Source organism: Scyliorhinus canicula, chromosome 6 (assembly GCF_902713615.1).
Source record: "Scyliorhinus canicula chromosome 6, sScyCan1.1, whole genome shotgun sequence".
Lineage (NCBI taxonomy): Eukaryota > Metazoa > Chordata > Chondrichthyes > Carcharhiniformes > Scyliorhinidae > Scyliorhinus > Scyliorhinus canicula.
In genome coordinates, this window is record NC_052151.1 from 169717926 (window position 1) to 169730092 (window position 12167).

General features: G+C 42.4%; 1 protein-coding gene across 1 annotated transcript in view; it reads left to right on the forward strand.

Annotated features, from left to right (window-relative positions):
• LOC119967641 (CUB and sushi domain-containing protein 1-like) overlaps positions 1 to 12167 on the forward strand; it is a 2889858-nt gene that overhangs the window by 2583020 nt on the left and 294671 nt on the right. The window lies entirely within an intron of this gene.

A 12167-nucleotide genomic window follows, 5' to 3' on the forward strand; every position in this document is an offset into this window, starting at 1 on the left:
GATTTCAAATAATTTAGACCATCTGTAACAGAATGGTCGTGCTGTCAATGATTCATGTCATCAGGAAACCAGTTAAATGATACTAAGGAATAAGAGCAGATAGTAAAGCTGGACAATTGTATTTCGAATTGTCTCACTAAATCTTGTGGACAGAAACACTGCCAAACTCATCAATCACAGCCAGGTAGTAAAACTTGTCTAATGGAGTTTTCTGTTCCAAAGGTTCCCGTGAACACTTGAACAGGGGTAGGCCATTCAGTACCTTGAGCTTGCGGCACCATTCAATTAAATAATTTTTGATCTGTAACATAACTCCATTTACCCACTTTATGGAACAGAATCACAGCCCCAAAGATAGCTCGTTATTCCATTGAGTCTACACTAGTTGTTTGGAAGAGTGTTCCAGTTCATTCCACGTCTTTGCTCATTCCCCAAATCCCTGCATTTTCTTCTCCTTCATATATTTATCCAATTCCCCTTTGAAGGCTGCAACTGAACGTACATCGACCACCCTATCATAGATTATCATAGCATTTACAGTGCAGAAGGAGGCCATTCGGTCCATCGAGTCTTGGAAAGAGCACCCTACTCAAGGTATTGACAGGTATTGGCAATACCTCCACAATATCCCCATAACCCAGTAACCCCACCCAACACTAAGGGCAATTTTGGACACTAAGGGCAATTTATCATGGCCAATCCAACTAAACTGCACATCTTTGGACTGTGGGAGGAAACCGGAGCACCCGGAGGAAACCCACGCACACACTGGGAGGATGTGCAGACTCTGCACAGACAGTGACCCAAGCCGGAATCGAACCTGGGGCCCTGGAGCTGTGAAGAAATTGTGCTATCCACAATGCTACCGTGCTGCCCTCAACAGCAAATCCTATCAATCAGCAAATTTCAAATCCAAACCAACTGTTGCATATAAAATCTATTCCTCATGTCCTCACCAGTACTTTGCCAATCACCTCAAATCTGATTAATGACCCTTGTGTTGGAAACAGTTCCTCAATACTCATGATTTTAAACATCCCTCTCAAATTTCTTAGTTTCCTACTGTGCCCCAAGGAGAACAGCTTCAGCTTCTTGTAAGGTTCAGGATTTCGAGGAATAAAACCCTTCTAATTAAAAACAACTCTCAGGTCCAAATTTTTAATTTGTAACATGAGGGTCCTCAGTTGTGCTTGACCAACAAGATACAAGTAACTAGTTTTTACGTATCATGTAGAATTTATTAAGCAAGGTTTTGCATACCTGTTACAAGGCGCAGTGAAGATAACATAGATGTTTCTCATTTCACAAGATCATAGAGGTTCTTGGTGTTGCCAGCACGGCCGCTATCTCTCTCCTTTGTCTTTCAAATGTTGTTGAACTATGTCCAGAAGAGTCGTACCCCAGAAGTGATGCAATCGCTCTGCCAACAAAGACACAAATTTTCCAAACTTTTATCCCTCAGTCTATATGTCCTCCGTCCTTTTTTGGGGATAGTCCAAATTCACTCCTCCCCTGTTGGCTTTGGAATGCAAATCATCTCATGTTGACCTACCTCTGTAATGAGAGACATACAGACTAGTGTTTATCCCTTTTGTCTTGTGAAATGAAATGGAAATCGCTTATTGTCACAAGCCGGCTTCAAATGAAGTTTCTGTGAAAAGTCCCTCGTCGCCACATTCCGGCGCCTGTTCGGGGAGGCTGGCACGGGAATTGATCCCGTGCTACTGGCCTTGGTCTGCTTTACATGCCAGCCATTTAGCCCACTGTGCTAAACCAGCCCCTGTGGCCCTCAGAATAAAATCACATTCTCTTATTAATGTATTTTAACCCAAGCCCCACAAATATCAGAGAATATAGCTCCTGTCGAGTACAGGTCAATTAAAGCAATGTATGGTTTCTTTAAATGCAAGGGGGGGTGGGGGGCAGATTTTCTGGGCCCATTCGTCTATTAATTAAATCCCAGACAGCGCACCAACTTTGCATGCCTCCTCATTCGAATGATTTCTGCATGCAGCCTGTGACAAATGCATTATTCATTGGCCACATGCAACAGCAAGGGACCCAAAATCGTGACTTCCATGTGTCACTTGAAGCTCACCTATAAAAGCGGAGGGAAGGGACGGATGATGCATTTTGGCAGTACGAGCTGGGAGTTGGTGAATGTCTTGCAGGACAAAAATGAGACTGACACAACATAGAAGAGAGCAGTCTCCATGGTTTTCAATCATTGCATTAGAGGGTTTGAAGAAGAGGTGAGCTATCCTACATCCACAGAAGGGCAGGAGGCCCACCAGGCACACATTCAGAAGGCAGTGGGAGCAGAGACCCATCGAGGTCAAAGCCTGGATTCGGACATCTAGGGACTGAATGCAGTAAAGCAAGAAGGTCACTGACCTCACAGGATTGGCCAAGGTCAGTGAGTATAAATGCCATATGTAAGCAACTGCAGTGCTAACCTCAGACAATCCTCAATTCATTACAACCCATTATTCACCTCCCGACAGGTTCCCTCTTTCAGGACTGATACCGAACATTCATTCTTCACCTCACCTTCACACTCCTTCACGACTCTCACCACATCTCACAGCTTCTGCACATTGCACATTCTTCAGCTAGAAGAGCCACATGGCCCAAACAGATTGCATAACACCCACTGACACACTTCCCTCTCTCTAATCGGAGAAGGTGACAGTCAACCAGAAGCAGCAGAGGCTAAATGGAGTCAGCCACGAACACCTGAATTCCCTATCCCCCAGTGAGAATATTGTACATGTTATATTTCCTTATCGCCATGACGAGAAATGATGTGAAGGTGCCTACACTCTGGATTTTTGTAAAACAAGCTGAGTGTTTTTTTTATAAGTTTAGAGTACCCAATTCATTTTTTCCAATTCAGGGGCAATTTAGCGTGGCCAATCCACCGATCGGCACATCTTTGGGTTGTGGGGGCGAAACCCACGCAAACACGGGGAGAATGTGCAAACTCCACACGGATAGTGATCCAGAGCCGGGATCGAACCTGGGACCTCGGCACCGTGAGACAGAATGCTAACCACTGCGCCACCATGCTGATCCACTGAGTGGTTTAGTAAGGGTGTTTCTCATATAATCAAAGATGGTGATCTGCCCTAAGCCTGTGCAAACACTGCTGACATCACAACATCTCCTGTAACTCTTAACCAGCCGGAATACATTCTCTAATACATAACACACCTCCCCTTTAATTCATAAGTGCAACAACAAAAATTAACATTTATACAACAGATCCACTGTGCATTATTGCCATACATATATACAATTCTATTTTTTTGGTAGAATTTGGCGTTCTTGAACTTAGGTACTTGAGAGCTCGGAAGTGTCCTCGTTTCTTTCTGGAGACGGTAATTCTTGAGTAGTTATTTCAGTATCTTTTACTATAGGTATTGAAATATCTTCAGAAACAATCTGAACTCATCACTGTCTCTCTGGTCTCCGTTGCAAAGTATATCTCTTTAGATTTTCCAAGGGTAGAACCTCTTGAGAAATTTTTGTGAACTTATTTTGTGCAGCAAGTAACTGATCAGCATAATGTTGCCAAATTCTATCCTCATCCATTTGTATGGTGTATATCACTGGACATGCCTTTGCTCGGATCATAGTTGGTACCCATTCCGCGGTGGTGGTGTAGCTCTTAGCTAACTCTCTCTCACTGGTTGAATATTCACATTTAAAAATTTTGCTCCCTCCTTGCAATTTGTGCTTGTTGCTGTCATTTGACAATCTCTGAAGTATCAGGTGGCATTAACAAGTCAACCTGTGTTTGTAGTTTCCTCTTGAACAACAGCATTGCCGGGGATCTTTGCATGGTAGCGTGTACAGTGTTCCGGTAAGATATTAGGAATTTGTTTACTCTTCATTCCAATGTTCGGTGATGACTTGATATGGTCTCTATCATCCCACTTGAAGTAGTCCTCAAATTCCCTAGAAGTAAACTGAGTAAGTATCATTATCACTGATGATATACTCCGGTGTTTCGAGTCTAGTGAATGTTTCATTTAGTTTCTGAATAGTTTGCTCAGCCATTGTTGGCTTAATTATCCTGACTTCTGACCATTCGAGTGTGCCTCCACAATCACTAAGAACATGTGATCCTCCAATGGACCTGCACAATCCATGTATATTCTCTGCCATGGCCCTGTTGGTTATTCCCGTGGTTGTTATGGTGGCGTGTTCCTTAGTTTTGCACAGGATTGACATTGCCCCACTTTCTCTTCAATTTGAGCATCTAATCCTGACCATCAAAAATAACTGTGTGCCAGTTCATGCGTCCTCACCACACCAGGATGTCCCTCATGCAGTTGGTCAAGGACTCTACTACCTACGCACGGTGGAATAATCATCTGGATTCCACATATAGAACTCCATTCTGCATTGTCAAATCATATGTTTGTGTGATGTAGGGCTTAAAGTCTGGATTTTTCCTATGCATGTGGGACAGCATTTTTATTTGGACCAAGTCCATCACCTTCCCCATCAGTAAATCGGTTCTAGTATATCTTTGAACTGGAGATGAAGTCACAGACACACCATCCATGAGGGAGAAATTGTTCTTCAGAGTCATGCTTGACTTGTAACGGCAATCTTGGAAAAGTATCAGCATTTTAAATTTAAAAATATATATATTTAGTGTATCCAACTCTTTTTTTTTTCCCCAATCAAGGGGCTATTTAGTGTGGCCAATTCACCTACCCTTCACATCTTTTTGGGTTGTGGGGGCGAGACCCATGCAGACATTGGGAGAATGTGCAAACTCCACACGGACAGTGACCCAGGACTGGGATCGAACCCAGGCCCTGGGCGCTGTGAGGCAGCAGTGCTAACTGCAAAGCATTTTCATGATGTTCTGACTTGCAATTCTGGATATTGTAAGTATCTTGACAACAATATCAATGACCATCTTTGCAATCTACTAGCTGCCAAAGAAGATATGCCTTTGCACAACACAAAGATAGTAATGAAGAGTTGATTTTTAAAAAAATCATCAAAAGAGTAAAATGACGCCCATAAACGTAATGCTGGAACCTTCTTACAGCGAAAATGATGCACAAAGCTTTTTCTTTTTGCTGAGCATAATCAAATTTCTGCGCTAGCAAGTGTGCATGAAGCAAATGCTGTCAGTCGTTTCTCTCCTGAAGGCATAATGTGAAAGATGACTGCTCCAACCCCATACGGTGAGGCATCGCAAACTAATTGCAACTTCATTTTTGGATTATAATGAACCTACAGCTCTGACTCCTATAAAGCTTCTTTCACTTCATTGTTTGCATTTTCATGTTCTACTGATCAGTACCATGTGTGAATGGCACATAGCAAAACGAGTAAAAGCTGCAATCTTATTGCAAAGTTTGACAAGAATTTAGTAATAATTAATCAACCCTAAAAATGACCTTAGTTACATCACATTTTGAGGACGTCATGCTTCTAGGATTACTGACGTTTTTTTTGACTCCTCGTGTGAGCCATCTTTGTCGATAATATGACTAAAATAATTTGTGGATGACTAGAAAAAGCTGTACTTTTCTCTTTTAACTCTCAGCCCTGTATATGCTTCATAATAGCTTCCATATTCCCTAAGTGTTCCTTTTCACTTGAACTGATGATGAGCATGGCATCTAAATAACCTTGCACTCCATTCACATATATTTTGATCCATGGATCTTCGAAATAGAGCAGGCGCAGATGTTATTCCAAAAGGAAATCTTTTGTAACAAAAGAGACCTTTGTGCATCACAATGGTGAGTCGTGGCTGTGATTCGGAAGCCACTTTCATCTGCAGACACACCTGTGAAAGATCAATTTTACCTAACTTTTGCTCTCCAGAAAGTTCAGCAAACAAGTTTTCAACCAATGGCAGTGGATAATGATCTGCACACAATACTGGGTTAATAGTAGTTTTAAAATCTCCACAATTTCTCACTGATGTTTTAATACTATTGGTCTTGCCCAATCACTCGTAGCAACAAGTTCAATGACTCCTGTCCTTAATAATCTTTCTAGTTCTTCTTCAACTTTAGGCTTGAAGGCGTTTGGTACGATTCTAGCTCTGGGACATTTGACTGTGCTGTCTGGCTTATTTTTAGGTGCATCTCAACTCCAGTCACAGAACCATTAGGTTTTTCATGAGAATCTTCTAACGCCTTCTTGTTCTGCACCAGAATTTTTTGAAAATGTCTTTTTGAATCCATAAATTCTCAGTTAAGCTGAATCTCAGCCAACGTGCTCTGTCAAATAGAGCAGGAAAGTTTCCATAGACAACTTGAATAGGCAACTTCCTGTCTGTTCGTTTGCTTATACTTTCACTGAAATGCATCCTTTCAAATGGTATGACTTCTTCAGTGTCTATCCTTAGGATTACATTTGACAGTTTTAAAAGCTGATACTTCAGGCTCTAATGATAACATGTCTTGGGTATTAGCGATACTACCGCGCCCACATCCACTTCCATTTTAATTTCATAATCTTCTAGTTTTGGATATGCGCAAATGCATTGTTGATTAAGAAACCTAGCTTTAGCTCTTGCAGTAGCTCAGTTGAATGATAGTGAATGATATTGAGCTTCATCCACTAATTGTAGACATGACTTGATTGTTTAGTTGTATTTTATTTCCTGCACCTTCTTGGTGTTGGAGAGCTTTTCTGAGACAAACACGCCTTGGCGATATGGTCCTACTTACCAGAGTTCTTGCATGTATTCATTTTACCTCAGCATTCTCTCGCTGAATGTCCAACCGGTGTACATTGGTGGCATAGTTGCACCTTTGCAGCCTTGTTTCTTGTATCCATTTTGTGGATCTTCACTCCAACCCCTATCTGTGAAGCTTCTCTTGTTGATAGCTTCAAAGGTGTGGCAACTTCCACAGCAGCTTTGAGTTAAGTCACTTACCGTAAGCATCTTCCTCTGAATAGCTTCACTGCAGAGTCCACGAACAAGCCTGACACGAAGAGTATCCTTAAACATCACACCAAATTCACAAATGTTCAGCTAACCTTCTTAAAGTGGCTATGAACTGGAAAATACTTTGCCTTTCTTCCTGACCACAGCGGTAAAGCCAAAACCTTTATGCAATCAATAACAGTCTAGGAGAGAAATGCCACTCTAAGATTTTCGTTAATTCAGTCCAGAACATATCTCCTGGTTTTTCTGGGTGCACTAAATTCTGTAGCAGCATAAATATTTTACATCCTACTGAGCTGAGAAATGTTACAAACTTTAAGTTCCCCGGTGTCTTATTTTTCTATTAGAAATAATTGGAATATTTCCTCATATGAATTCCCATGTCTCATAATCCTCCTCAAATGCATCCATGATGCCTGTTTTTCCTGCCATTTTTGGATGCTGACTCCTCTGATCTATACTTCAACCAACTTCCTACCTTTCAATTGTTATGGCCAGTATGGCACAAACAATCCCCTTTGACAAGCAACTTTTCTTTCATTTTGGCTGACTGTAATTCAATTTTTCCGTTAGTGACCTGTGCAGAGTTGGCATACTTTGAAATCTCCGTTCGCTGCAGCCCATTTAACTTCACCAAATGCACGCTCCCTGCAGCCCCGATCCCACTCACTTCAATGCAAGCAAGATTTCCCAGACTGTTGATCTTCTTACTCGCAGCTGCAGTCAACATTTGTTTTAAACCTTTCGCATTGGCGACAGTGCTTCGCCCGACGGCTGGGTGGGTGAGAGTTTGGTTCCGAGAATCTTCTGCTGCTCCCAATGCAGCCTCTGGTTTAGTCGACAAAAATCATTTTTTTTGTTGCTATTTTTCGTGCCTCAATCTTGGTCGCCAGTTTTCTCTTTGGTTATATTTCTTTGTTGCCGCAGGGGGAAAAGGCATGAAGGTGCTGACACTCTGGATGCTTTTAAGACACAATGAGAGACTTATTAAGGGTGATGCTCATACAATCAAAGATGGTGATCTGCGAAAGCCCATGCAAACACTCTGCTAGGAATCCTGCAGCGAGTAACTCACCTCCTAACCCCCCAAAGTCTGCCACAAATCTACAAGGCACAAGCCAGGAGTGCGATGGAAGACTCTCCATTTGCCTCAATGGGTGCAGCACCAACAGCGTTCAAGAAGCTTAACACATTCTCGGACAAGCCTGCTTTGTTTGACACACTATCTAACACTTAAACAGTCATTCACATGGCAGCACGGCGGTGCAGTCATTAGCACTGCTGCCTCACGGTGCCGAAGACCCGGGTTTGATCCTGGCTCCGGGTCACCCTCTGTGTAGAGTTTGCACATTCTTCCCGTGTCTACGTGTCTCATCTCCACAACCGAAAGAAGTGCAGGACAGGTAGATTGGCCATGCTAAATTGCCCCTTAATTTCAGAAAACAGTCACTCCCTCCACCACTGATGTATAATGGCAGCAAGACGCACTGCAGCAACTAAGCAAAGCTCCTTCAACAGCACCTTTCAAACACTGCAACCTCTATTACCAGGACAAGGGCAGCAAATATCTCCTGATTTACAAGCTGAAGATGATGCAATCATCCATTGGTCACTTTGCCCTCCCTTCCCTCACCACAACTGTTGCCCTTTCAGATATCCAAGAGGTATAACCAGGTCAGACAGGAAGAACGATGACAAGGAGCAGGAGAAGGCCACGCTGCCCTTCTAGTCTGCTGTGCCATTCACTGAGATCATGGCTGATCTGACCCACATTGCTGCCTAACACCAATAACCTTCCTGTAACTCTACTTCCACCTCATTTTGAGGAAGAGAGTTCCAAAGACTTACAACCCTCGGAGAGAAAAACATTCTCCTCATCTCTTTCTTAAATGGACAATCTCTTAGTTTTAAACAGTGGCCATCGTGCTAGATCCTGCGCCCAAGAGGAAACACGATCAAGGGAATTCACAATGTTTACTGGTGCACTCATGTCTCGGAGAAACAAATTTGTGCAGAAGCCTTGAAGTCAACAATAGGTCATTCAGGATATGCTGCACCAATCCCTGTAGACATTTGCAATGTGAAAGAACCATGGGAAACATTTACATCAGCACAGCAAAAGACAGAAAGGAAATCAACCATCAACTGAGGTGTAAAGTACTAATGGGGGATCCTCAAAGCATCTTAACAAGTGTTCAGTAGTGCAAGGTTAAGAGAGGGGACTAGTTGGAGGCTTGAGCTCCAAAATGGGACCGCAATTATAAAATCAGCATTGCATGCTGCTTTGTACCATGATCCATCTGATCTGTAAATGCCTAACTGAGGTTACTTACCCAGTGCAGTACCTAAACAGTGGTTTCTATCGACACAATTCCATGCTCCAGTTTTTTGCATCTCTCCTCATGACTAAAGTCTCCCATCCTTCGTATAACCCTGATCAATCTCTGCTCTCCTTAGGGGCCTTGATTACAAAGACATTCAAAACAGTACACGCTAAGTTTGAAAATTAGACGCCATAGTCTATGTGGGGATTGTGTTTGTCAGTGCCCTCTGATCTTACTGGAATTTATATGGACAGTGTAGGGTAACGTAATTGCATGGGGGCAGCAGGTACTTGCACCATGACCTATAGATTTCTGGCACAGAATGCCTCAAGGAACTAAGTGAATCATTTGTTGGTCCCCTGGAAGCAAGAACACAATTCCGCCATCGCCAATACTTCAGACAACTTCCTTTTCATTGCGCTGGGGAAGGAACAAAATCAGATTGCAATAAAAAAATTCTTCGTTCACAGCTCCACTCTACAACTGTTGTGGCTACAAAACAATCCCCTATCTCCCCTCAGTTGATCTACTTGTGACTACCTGAAGGTCAGTATGTATCATATTTCTCCGTTTACTGGGATCCAGTCCAAGTACGCCAGATCCTTTCAGGTGAAGTGCAATTAGCAACCGGCGGTGCCTTCACACTGACATCTCCCACTTGGAGTCGTTGAACTCAGTCTTGCCAGAATTATGGCAAGCGTCTGGTGGAATCCATGGAAAAATATTCAGTTCCTATTCTAACGGTAGCCAATCCACCGATTTTAAGTACTTTATGATTACCTCTTTGCCCTTTTTGCAGCCCTTCTTTCACAAATTTGTTCACCAAATGTGTGTGTGAGATAATGTGAGCGAATGTGTTTGTGAGAGATAGAGATAATGTTGTGGGCCAGGGTTTAGAGAACCCCAAAGTGTATCATGGAGTTTACCTGACCCACGACTTTTACTAGAGTGTTTACCAGGCTTATTCCTGTTCCTAATCTGTATGTTCGTATGGACAAAGCTCAAACTGAACAAGAAGAATAAAAGCAAAAAGAAATTAAAAGAATTTATGAATTGTCAAGAAAGGAGTATCGAACATTTTATGCTGCTCATTCCCATTAATATCATCTACCTCGATTTTCATGAACATGCCACTGAATCAAAAACGTTTTGGAAATTCATATAAACAGCATCTACAACATTCTCTCCTCAATGCACATCATTAAATTGGGGTTGGTTTAGCACAGTGGGCTAAACTGCTGGTTCAATTCCCATACCAGCCTCCCCGAACAGGCGCCGGAATGTGGCCACTAGGGGCTTTTCACAGTAATTTCACTGAAGCCTACTTGTGACAATAAGCGACTATTATTATTATTATGAAATTTGTGGTAGACAACTTGCCTTTTGCAAATCAATGCTGGCAGCTTTTAATTAACTAACACCTTTTCTCTCGCCTTAGTTCCATTTTATTCTGTAGTATCACCTCTCGTAGCTTGCCCATGAGAGATGTCAGAAATATCTCTCGTACTTTTCAGTGGGCACGAAAATAAAAAGTCTCACATTAATTAACCGAAATGCGCTTGAGTCAGAAAAAGCATCCTGACCATCTGTGGGATCTATGTTGTGTCTCATAATGAAGTTTCATTATTTATTTGATTAAATGTGAGAGCCTAAGTGAATACTCTGTACGTTAGCTTCCAGTGGGAAAACAATACTTTTTTTAAAAAAAAGTTATTTTGAAAAGGCAGATTTCAACCATTTTACAAGAGCGAGATAGTGATGAGTAAAGCAGCATGAAACGCAAATAGAACTGAAAAATAAAACCCTGCAAAACTTTCAAATGTTTTTGATTTAGATGCATGATGTGAATTCATAACGAAATGTCCTGACTCTAGAGCGCCCACATGAAAATCAATTACACCCACTCACTGCTTTAGCAAGTGCTGAGGGAAATGTAACGCACTAAATTTCTATTTTCTCTCTGTGGTTTTTCTTGCTGAAGCCATTCTTTTCAAAATTGTGTTTCAGCTTAATGATCTGGTATATTATTTTAATTGCTAAAGACTTTAAAGTTCAGCAGATGCAAGTTGGAGACTCAAGGGTTCCAGCTCAGGTTGGGAAACTAATAAGATTTCTGTCAGGCAGAAGTGTGCAGTGGGAGTAGAGTGCCTCGTCTTTTCTCTGTATCCTGGCACCACACACTTTGTGTTAGGGAAGGGAGATTGACATAAAAAAAACCTCTATTTAAAGTTATTTCTATCTCTTTATTTTTCAATTTTCTGTCCTGTAGCTGTGCATCTATTGATTGTGACACATAACTTGCTTTTAATCCTGTGCCCAGTGCCAATTTAACTGGGTCATAGAATTTACAGTGCAGAAGGAGGCCTTTCAGCCCATCGAGTCTGCACCGGCCCTTGGAAAGAGCGCCCTACCCAAACCCACACCTCCACCCTAACTCCATAACCCCAACTAACCTTTATTGGACACTAAGGGCAATGTAGCATAGTCAATCCACCTAACCCGTACATCTTTGGACTATGGGAAGAAACCGGTGCACCCGGAGGAAACCCACGCAGACACGGGGAGAACGTGCAGACTCCGCACAGACAGTGACCCAAGCCGGGAATCGAACCTGGGACCCTGGACCTATGAAGCAACTGTGCAAAACCACGGTGCTACCGTGCTGCCCATCTCCATGAGGAGCTGTATGAAAGAAATTCAGTAATGCCTCCTCTTGTGTTTGTGTGATGTAGATATAGAATATAGAATCCCTACAGTGCAGAAGGAGGTCATTGAGTCTGCCCGACCCTTCAAACGAGCACTCTACCAATGTCCACTCACCCATCCACCAGGCCTTATCCGTAAAACCTAACCTGTACATCCCTGGACACTAAGGGGCAATTTATCAAGGCCAACCCACTTAATCCATA